This window comes from Amblyomma mixtum, chromosome 1 (assembly GCF_055824585.1).
Source record: "Amblyomma mixtum isolate Tamu chromosome 1, ASM5582458v1, whole genome shotgun sequence".
Taxonomy (NCBI): domain Eukaryota; kingdom Metazoa; phylum Arthropoda; class Arachnida; order Ixodida; family Ixodidae; genus Amblyomma; species Amblyomma mixtum.
In genome coordinates, this window is record NC_143012.1 from 225,561,882 (window position 1) to 225,573,154 (window position 11,273).

Genomic DNA, 11,273 nt, shown 5'->3' on the forward strand with positions numbered 1-11,273 from the left:
GCTCTTTTTCCTTTTATTTTCTTTTCGGAGCGGCGGCACTCCGGCGAAGACTCTTCTTTCGTCAGCCGCAGCCGTCCGGCTTTATATCCCCTTTTTTATTCGTCTGTTTTTCGTGTCGCTGTCTCTCAGCGCGCCGTTGCGCTGGCCATTAGAGTAGACTGTTCCCTGATCCTCCCTATCCTTTGTTGCCCGAATCGCGCCCTCGCCAACCAGCTCCCACCTCATAGAGCCGAACGTTGAGCGGCGACATTAGCCTGTTTGACGTTCGTGCGGCGGGTTCTGGAGCCAACGTCGGAGGCCTACTTTTTTCTTTCGGTTTCTGTAGAAGAACTGCCGGTCTCTCCCGTCAAGCGAAGTTTGCTTCTTTTCTTAATCCAAGAGGGAGCTACTTTGTTATCACTTCATTTTTCGACTATAGAAGTATATAGAGGGTTTTATCCCAACATTCATTCTTCTCAGATGGCTGTTCTATTAACAGGAGCTTATTTTTTCTACTATCCGGCTGAGCTTCTTCTTCCTGCCGCCACTGCTTTTTCGCGTCACGACACACTGTTTGTTTCTGTGTTACACCTCGAGACGTGCTATTTAAACATGGCTTTTTCTGTGACACTCAAAGTTTAAATTTTTTTCTGGAACCTTTCATTTCTATATTTAGAGTAAATTTAAATTATCCAGAAATTTATGCTAGTTGTTGTACACGACGTGCGACGAAACGGAGAAAAAAAACAGGTGCCACAGCATTTCAGAGTGGTTGAATTATGAGTTAATTCGTTCAGCGGGAGATTCTCCGTATTTTTGTTTTCAGACACACTCCAATTGATTTAGCCTGTTTCGCACTCAGCGTTCCCGGCCTCGCAGAACTTGAATCTTTCTGCCTTTGTTTAGAGTTAAATAAAGAGAATGACCTCGAAGAGAAGGCTTTATACGAAGACGCTATATTTATGAAAGAGGCAGTACAAAAACCACGTTCGGAAGAATACTTCATATTCTTGCAACGCATGAATGCAAGCGCACCCAAACTCAACTTCACTGATGATGTGTGAAGCTGAAACACAAATGGCCGAAGAAGATGCAACAACACTCCATAATAAAGGGGCTAAATGCAGCCACCCGCGGCCCACGTATCCATCATGCAAGCAGCAACAAATATTTCACTCTTGAATTGTGCTTGCGCTTTTTTATGACCTGGAAAGCAACGAAATTGTGAATGAAAGTATGGCAAGAAGTAAAAGAAACGTGTTTGCCTTCGCTCTTTAAATTAGCGATAATTAACTGTAAATAACGCTCTCTATAAATAGTTCGTGTATTTCAAACCTGTTTCTCCAAGCACTCGATTCCATGTGAGCTTAACAAACATATGACTAAGCTGCAACCCTTCGCTGTTTAAGTTACTGCTGATTATCGAAGGTCATCCAGTTTACTAAATATTTATGTATATTAAGCTTTTGTTTACGAAGAAAACAGTTTGATTTCATGGCTGCTTGACCAAACTGTATATGTACACAATTAGATATCAGAGGATTTTGCCGAATGGTGCCGTGTTTACGAAAGACGGAAGGTTAGACCTAGTGTCAGCATTGTTTTCGTAAGAGTGTTAACATGAGGATGTTTTTTAAGGTATCAAATGCCCGTAAGTCGTTATTTCGTCGGAGGCTGTAGGGACACAAAATCTGCAAAAAAGAATGCTGGTCGAGTCTTTTAGAACTGTTATGAACTTTGAATAGTCAGTGCGTATAAAATTTTTCGACTTTGTTTGAATATTTATGTTGTTAAAAATAAAGGTCAGCTGAAGAGTAAATCCGCTGTCGCTGATAAAAATTTACAAGAGCTATGAAGAGTCGTTTTTTGATAGCCACTCAATGCATGTAGGTAGAATGGATTCATTGCACCACTACCGCAAGTGCTTTTTTCAATAAAGAGCTAAATGGTCAGTATATATTGCTGAAATTTTCGCCATGTAAATAATTTTTTTTTACAAATGTCGGCGTCTGTAAGAAAAGTGCAGATAAAAACTGTAAATTACATGGTTCAGAATTTCAGGCGAGATGAATCGACTTTTTCAGTGCGATATTATGCCCCTAAATTTTCTATGTGCCATCATTTTGCGCAACGCACAATAAAAAGCCGGCGTAAAGCTAGATATACAATTGTAATTTTGCATGATATAAAAGAGCTAACTTCTATAAAGTATAGGCGAATGCTGTCATTATGGAGCTGGATTGCAATAACAAATATGGTTTGGTTTATTGGAGTTTAGCGTCGCAAAGCAATGCAGGCTATGAGGGACGCCGTAGTGAACGGCTGCGGAAATTTCGACCACCTCGGGTTCTTTAACGTGCACTGATATCGCACAGTACATGGTCATCTAGAATTTCGCCTTCATCTTAAAGCGGCCGCCGCGGTCGGGATCGAGCCCGCGTCTTTCGGGTCAGCATCAGAGCGCCGTAACCACTGAGCCACTGAGGTGGGGCGCAATAACAAACGCAAAAAAGTTACACGTGATCTTTCTCAACATTTATTGTCATGAAAAAAACGTATTAACTTTGTGGCCACAGTAAGAGAATTTAAATCTAAACTCACATACGGCAACATGTAATGTTTCGGCATACCGTACCGTACCGTACCGTACCATACCATACCATACCATACCATACCATACCATACCATACCATACCATACCATACCATACCATACCATACCATACCATACCATACCATACCATACCATACCATATGCCACTAAATGCCAAAGGCTCGTGTACTGTGCGATATCAGTGCACGTTAATGAACCCCAGGTGATCGAAATCATCCGGAGTCCTCCTCTACGGCCGCAGCGATGGCTCAGTTGTTTTGGAGCTCGGCTACTGAGTCGGAGTTCCCGGGCTCCAACCCGGTCGCGGTACCGCGTTTAGATGGAGGCGAAACGGAAAAGGCGCCCGTGTGTTCTGCGATATCAATCAATCACTTTATTTCAGCTTTTTTTACAAAAACTGAGGGCGGCAAGAAAAAAGCAGTCATTACGACCGCTTGACAAGTTCTAGGAAATTACAGGCCAATATCTGTACTACCTTTTTTCTCCAAGGGGCTTGAGCGAATAATGCATCGACGTTACTACAATTTCCTACAGAAGCACTGTGTAATAGCCAACTGTCAGTATAGATTCACAAAGCATAGATCAACTGAGCATGCTCTGCTTGATCAAAAAGAATACATATCGATGCACATTAAAGATCCCCTGTTGACCGAAATTCTCCTGGAGTCCTCCACTAGGGCACCTCTTTCTTCCTTTCATCTCGAACTCCCTCCTTGATCCCTTCCCTTACGGCGTGGTGTAGGTGTTCGCCGAGATGTAAGAGAGATACCAGGTGATTTCGTTTCCTCAAAAAAAAAGCCTTCAATTTTTTTCTCTCTACTACGGCGTCCCTCATAGACTGAGTCGCTTTGGGACGTTAACCGCATAAATCAAACCAAACAAAACAGTACAATGCCATATAATACTACGCCATACCGTAAAGTACCATACCATACCATACCATACCATACCATACCATACCATACCATACCATACCATACCATACCATACCATACCATACCATACCATACCATACCATACCATACCATACCATACCATACCATACCGCATTAGTTACAGGATAGAAAGCGTGATTAAAGACTTAAAAATACTCGAGCTTAAAAAAGCCATCATTATCAGAATACGGAAGGAAGCAATACGAATAAAATTAGTTGCGTGGCTGTTTAATAGGGGTATTTCAGTGACCCTAATGAGAATTTGGTGACGAGAAAAGGATTATTCCTAAGGAGAATTATAAAACTTCCTTTGTTCCTGACTTTGTTCGGGACCACTGCAAAAATTGAATTTTTCGGTATGCTTGCTTATACCTGACTTCAGAATTGCAGTTGGATACTGCCGCCTATATTTAGGCATGAAGAAACACTTCGCGGAATACATTTCTCGTCACTGCGGTAGACATTTTTCTAACAATAATAATTTGGTCTTAATATTGAAGATATATTGCTATCAATTTGAAATTTATAACAAAAATACGTAAGCGATTTCTCAGCTAGAAGGAAGCCATTATAAAGCTAGATTAAAACTTCCAGGTCTTCGCAGGAAGCCAGAGAAAAGTTCGTGTAGTGGATTCTCAGTAGACGTAGGCGCAGTGCCTTTTATGGCTAACTACTCTGTCTGCGCTTAGAAAGAGCTTTTGACATTTGCAGATACATGCAGCTTGCTAGGAGATGTCAAAGCGCCTGCTCTGGCTTGAGTAAAGTGCACTCAAGAGAGGGAGAGATGGTGTGGCCGATGCTTTGTGGGGTTTAACGTCCCAAAGCGACTGAGGCTATGAAGGACGGCGTAGTGAAGGGTTCCAGAAATTTCGATCACCTGGGGTTCTTTCGCGCGCACTAACATCCCACAGTGCACGTGGCTTTAAAATCCGCCTTCATCGAAATTCGGCAGCCGCGACAGGGATCGAACCAGCGTCTTTCGAACCAGCAGCCGAGCGCCATAACCACTGTGCCACCGCGGTTTATCGCTGTAACCGTCTTGGGGGACGGCACGAAAGAGAAGCGCAGCGAATAATGGGCATGGAGCTTTGATTTTTTATATTTTCATTTTCATTATTTCTTGATTCCTCAAACGTGCCGATCTAGGATTCCTCAAACGTCCCGACAGTAGTTTTTTTTTTTTACTCAAAACGCTCACTCATCATGGCGGAACACACATGCACTCCTGATCTGAATTTAGGGTGTTAAGATTTAGTACCTGGGTTCGAACCCGGCTGCGGCGGCAGCGTTTTTGTGGAGGCGTAACGCAATGGCGCCCGTGTGCTGGACGATGTCCGCGTACGTTAAAGAACTCCAGGTTGTACAGTCTATTCTGAAACCCTCCACTACTGCACCTCTATGTCCATTTCTTCCCTCGTTCCCACCTTGCTCCCTTCCCTCGCGCACGGTTGATGTGTCCACCGAGAACTCAAACAATTGCTGCTCCTTTTATGTCTTTTACGCAGTCTTTTTTTTTTCAGCAGGCGAGCAGGTAAGCACATGGCGTGTTGCGATTTGCGCTGCACGAGGACTAACGGAAACATGAAAAATATGTAGATAATTTTCGTACCTTTGCCATTTTTATTGCCAAAAGTGAGTATCTTCTTTGGCCATACTACCAAGTAATCGTCAACGTAAGCGACATTTTGAACCAAAACCAAGGTTAGCGAAAGGTCTGGCACAATCGCGGTGAGTAGTAGGCAACGTGCTCGCGAGCGCGTTGATGGGAACAGCCGCGCCATTGTTTCGGGAGAAGTGGTTTGGGAGGATTGGTTTGGTTTAAAGGGGTTTAACGTCCCAAAGAGACTCAGGCTATGAGGGACGCCGTAATGGAGGGCTCCGGAAATTTTGACCCCTTGGGTTCTTTAACGTGCACTGACATCGCACAGTACACAAGCCTCTAGAATTTGTCCTGCATTGATATTCGACCACCACGGCCGGGATGGTGCCGGCGTTTTTCGGGTCAGCAGCCGAGCGCCATTACCACTGCGCCACCACGGCGGCATCCACCCTAGAGGAGTAGTCTCGGCGTAGCACGGACTGACGGACTGGACCGCACCGCACATTTAATGGCTCATGCTCGCGGTGTCCGCCCGTGCGCTGGAATCGTGCCAACTGCGGCCTCCCCTCCGTGCAGCAGCGCAACCTCCTCCCCTCCTTAGCAACCGGCGCGCCGGTGGGGGGCGCAGCTGTGCATAGCAACCGTGACGTCACACAGTAGCGGTAGAATGAGCGCGCGCGCGTCGGCGGTGGCAGCTGCACTGCCGCTCCTTCGCCAGACGTCTCGTTGCAGTCGAGAGGGTGAGACGCATGGCTCCGAAGCGGCCCCAGTGATTCCGCGCCAAGAGGTTCGGGGAAGCGGCAGTAGGTTAACCACTACTAAGCTTCCGCGAAGCAAGCTTTAGAATTTACAAAGTATCTTCGGTAATTTTTTTAGAGCGTAAGTTCTACAACGCCAACTCTTCGAAAGTCATTCATCAGCGGCAGGACGACGTTCGGCCAGCTTGAAGCGGTGGTGTGTTCAAGACGTCGTGCAGTCACGTGACCCTCGCTGCCGCCGCAGCAGCTTCTCTGCGGCGCTGGGTCCTCAGTCTTGCCGCCGCCGCCATGGACGCTGCGCCGGTGGCTAGGTCGTCTGCGTGCTCGCTTCGGCGTAAGCGTCAGGCCAATTCCGATCATCCTGCGGATGCGGCTCTTCGCCAAGCCAGTCTCTCCAGTCACAGAGAACGCAGCCGTGCTGTACAGGCTGCTAACCCAAGCATAAAAGAGCTTACGCTCGATACACTAGGCTCAAGACAAGTTGAACCCCACCAATTTTTTATCTTGAGGAACGTGACAGCATGCGGCGGCGAACGCTAGCCAGTTCTGCTCGAAGGCAGGCGTTGAAGTTGACCTGCGAATTCTCGATGGATTTCGCGTGAATCGACAGGCAGTGGCATAAAGTTACCGAGAACGAATAATATAAGGATTTTTAAAGGCAATGTTAGTTCTTGTACTCAGTGCAACTGTTATTGTGCATGTGCTTTTCGTTGGGTTCACGAGCGCAGCCATCCGAACTTCGAGCAAAGACCAGTGCATCAATTTCTACCCTCTACTCATAATGTTTACAAAAATAAGCGCCTCAATAATTTTATTCAAAAGTAGGGCCTTTAAATGATATTGGTGATAGTGTACGTTTCTCGACCATTCTTTGCTATATATTAGAGAGGATAGAACTCAAAAGCTCGCAATGCGCAATTATTTGCACATGAGCGAACCTGAGAAGAGAGATATACGAGAAATTAGTTCTGAAGATAGAGACCCTCGCATGAAACGGAGTGGTTCAACTTACTGAGCAAGAAGGGCTAAGTGTATTCCGAGTTCTTAGTGTGTCTAGGTTGGAGGTAGGAGTCAGCTATGGACTACTACCTGAGTGAGCGCACGACCTTGAATATATCTGTCAGCTTAAGCCTTCCCGCACAAAAGCCAGTGGTGAAATTTCAAAGATGCATATATTTTCCTTTCGCGGGAACTGTGTTCCCTCAAAGTAAAACTGCACATCAGACAATGAAAACTAATTCGGCTAAACTAAAGTTCTCATCAACTCAAACCTAATCGATGTACACTTTATTTTACGTTGACGGGAAGGTTCAGAAACGGTGGAAGCTTATTGACAAGCTTTGAAAACAAAACTTTTTCTTACACTGCTAAAAAAAATATTGCGCTTTGTACATCATGTATATGTACGAAAGGGGTAAAAGGGCTGATGAAATAAAGAAAAGTAATTTCAGGGTGTTCCGAGTTTACATAAAGTAAACGTGCATGTATCGAACTTACGTAATTGGGAGGAAAAAGCTTTGTAAGGTATATAAACAAAAGAAAACTTCGAAGACACTTAAGCTTCGCCTTTAAGTGTAGAACGCGGTAGCGTTATTGGACCGCCGCCGCCTTTCAAGACCCACCGTCAGCAGTCGCGTGAGTGGAAGGTGGGTGGATGAGGATGGGAGTGCCGGTTCTCTGTTGACGGAGCCGCCATCAGCAGCTGGTCAAGGCAGCACAAAGAGGGATGGGACGGAACTCCGGGAGCCGGGCAGTCTTAACGCTGTTTCACATGGTGGGACGCGTACAGAAAAATACGGCCCAGTCGCATTGATGTTGCGACACCAATCACAGCCGCTATTTCACATGCTAATGATTTCAATAGCCCTCCGCTGCCGCTAGAGAGACTGCCGCTTCTTCAGCCTCGATCTAAACGGTCTCTAACAATCCTTACTGATTCAAAAACAGCATGCCGCAACTACCTACGCGGCAGAATAGGGCACAGAGCGCTCCGCATACTCCGCTGCGGAGACCACATAACACATTACAGCCAAACGAAGAACCTATCAGGCATACGATAGTATGGACGCCGGGACACGCGGGAGTAACCGGGAACCAAGAGGCGGACAGGATAGCTCGAGGGTACACTTATTACCGAGCATTCAAAGTAGCCGACCTCGAGGGGAACGAACCTGTACCCCAAGATTATTCGGAAATACTAAACTATTACAAGGGCTGCAGAAAGCGGTATCCATCACCACACAACTCCCTTAGGAGAGAAGACTCTGTCGCATGGAGACAGCTACAAACGGGCTCGTACCCGAACCTACACGTACTCAACAAAATGCATCCCTCACAATACACTGACAAATGCGCTTGGTGCCAAGAACCACCCACGCTGTAACACATAACGTGGGCATGCCAGAGGATAAGCGTGGTACCCGTTATAACAAACCCGAGTGCGGAGCAATGGGAGGGAGTGCTCTCCAGCGATCGCCGAGTCGACCAAGAAGGTCTGATTCTGCGAGCACAGCTGGCAGCAGTTTCCAGCGGAGCCATGGACTAAGGACAGCCGACCTTAGCACAAGTAGATGCACGAATCCATCTGACAGCCGCACAAGAAAAGCAAATCTAGAGCTTAATAAAGTTATTCACTCACACTCACTAATGATTTCAGTCGGTGCGGCGCGAGCGGCCTTTTATAGACCCGAAATGCTTTGACGAATATAAATGTGAAATACCTTATTATCCTTTTGTTTTATAATCGTGATTAATTGTTTTGGGTTATTGTGCATTTTTATGTTCGGTAAAATATTTTAAGGTTTCCTGCACTCGTTAAGAGATACGCAACTGCGAGCTGCAAGCCTCGCTTGAAATCCTATTGGTTGGCAGGTGGGCCGTTCGCAGCGATAGCGGCGACGGTGAGCCAGTGCGACGAACTCGGTGGAAGTCTGACGCAAATGACACCGACTCATCGTTCTATCGAAAAACGTAGGAAATCTCTCAGCGCTGCGTCTACAATCGCATTATGTGAAATCGCATTGGAACTGACACCTTTGTTTTGTTTGCCAAATGTTTCGTGCTGTATCGCGTGTGCTGTATAATATTAGGTCTTTCATGCCTTTTTCTGTCGGTTAATGTGTTACACATGCTCTAGCCTATAGTGCGCCTAGATACGGAATCACTGCTTATGGCACTTCACGGTTCGTTGGCAGAGCAGGGTGAATTCGCTTCTGCGTTTGCTTCTAAAGAGTATTGCCTACGACCTGTCCATTGGTAATGGCATTGATAATTTTAGATTAAAGCTTCCAAGTTTTAACGGTTTGTTAACAGAAACTATTGTGCTAAAATATTTCTGGTAAAGCCAGTTCAGAATTCCATATGTTCCTGCACGTGATTTAAAACCAAAATACCGTTACTGCATTCCTCGCTCCTCAACCCAATGCGAAAAGCGCACACGTCAATACTATGTATACTTGCCTGTTTCAATAGTTTGCCACCTAGTGTACTCCGCACGAAAACTGAATACACCCTGAAAAAAAAAATAGCGGTACTTCTCCGCGTTGCTTCTTGCTCCATAATTATTGCATCTAATGTCACTGTCTTTATTTCAAATTACTGTCAACCCTCTTGATCCTGTAATAGTTATGTCTCTATGTCTCTCTGTGTTAAGTTCGTTGCATTGGCTCTATTTTCCTTTGTTTTGAAAATGTTCGCTGTCTGCCAGGCGCTGCCACTCAACCCCTTTCAGGCTTTGGTAGGCCTTATTTATGGTGTTTGAGAATTGACATGAATAAAAGTACTATCTATCTAAAAAAAAGCCGTTAGGTTTTCGCGATGCTGACGACGGCGGCGACGACGACACCGGCGACTTTTCCGCCTCACGAACTCCTTAACGCGCTCGCATTAAAATCATCATCATCATCATCAGCCTGACTACACCCACTGCAGGGCAAAGGCCTCTCCCATGTCTCTCCAATTAACCCTGTCCTTTGTCAGTTGCCGCCACGGTATGCCCGCAAACTTCTTAATCTCATCCGCCCACCTAACTTTCTGCCGTAATATCTGCAGTATTTTAAGAAAAAGGGAGGGAAATTCTTTCGTCATCATCGTTTTCACGAAAGTGTGAAATTACTGCGCTCAGTTTTGAAGCGCTTTACTCCAGATTTTTTTCCAAGAGAACGCGTCCACAAGGCCGAAGTAAGATTGCACAGCAAGCCACTCTTCAAAAAGGATCTTTAATTTACTAGTTTACTAGGTGGTACACTCCAGCATCTCATAGGCAGTCAGCTTTCGCAAGTGTCGCAGTGATTTAGCGCTACATAGCGATTTCACAACGTTGGAGAAACCACCTCTGCAAAGTGGTTTTCTTTTACGTCGTTGCTTGTTAGCGTCAGGAGACACGGCTGCGCTGATGAGAGATAATGGACATTTTTTGCGAGAAGCGGCAGTTTTCTGCTTCGCTGAGGCTGGGACTGTGCTACATTGCATTATCAACGCACTTAGCGAGAGTACACGCTTTCTGGCTTTGATGGGTGGCGGTACTTTGCAAAACACAGTTACCCGCAGCCATGAATCATCAGGGAAGCTGTGAGTGGCCTGTTTCGGGGTGTTTAGTTCCGGCGGAATTGTGCGCAGTTCCCTCATTGCAGTAAATGAAAGCAGCCATACAACCCCCCATCCCTTAGTGCTGTTCAGTATTTCTGAATACTGCATAGTATGCTGGCTTCATATGTTCTCTGCAAGCCGTCAGTGCAAAGCTAGAAAAAAAAAATATGGGCCGGATAATCCGAATACTACACAAGAAAGCTTTTATACAAGAACAAGCTTGACGTTAACAGCCTGAGCAAGGACTTTTAATGATATCAGCCCGAAGGATACTACTACCCTTGTGTTCATCGATTTTGAGGACTTATTGTCGTGATTTTCGTTCACGTTAATGTGTTTGAGAGGATAAGCCAAGAATACAAGGCCCGAGCGTTAAGTTGGTGGCATGCCCTGTCTCACAAACCTGCCGCATTAATGGATGAAAAGGAGAGAGAAAACCTTGATTACCCCGTCTTACTGAGGCCTGCGCGGTGGCTGAGTGCTTATGGCGCTAGGCTAAAGACCCGAAGGACACGGGTTCGATCCTGGCCGCGGCGGTTGAATTTCTTTGGAGGAAAAATTCTAGACGTCCGTGTACTGTGCGATGTCAGTGCACGTTAGAGAACCCCAGGTGGTCGAAATTTCCGAAGTCCTTCACTGCGGCGTCCCCCATAGCCTCAGTCGCTTTGGGCCGTTAAATCTCCATAAACCAAACGAAACCAAGTTTACCTGAAGGGAAGAAATGAGAGCAATATCTGTACAGTGCCACAAATGCCCCCCCCCCCTGCCCCCCCCCCCCCCCCACCTCCTAATTTTTGTCCA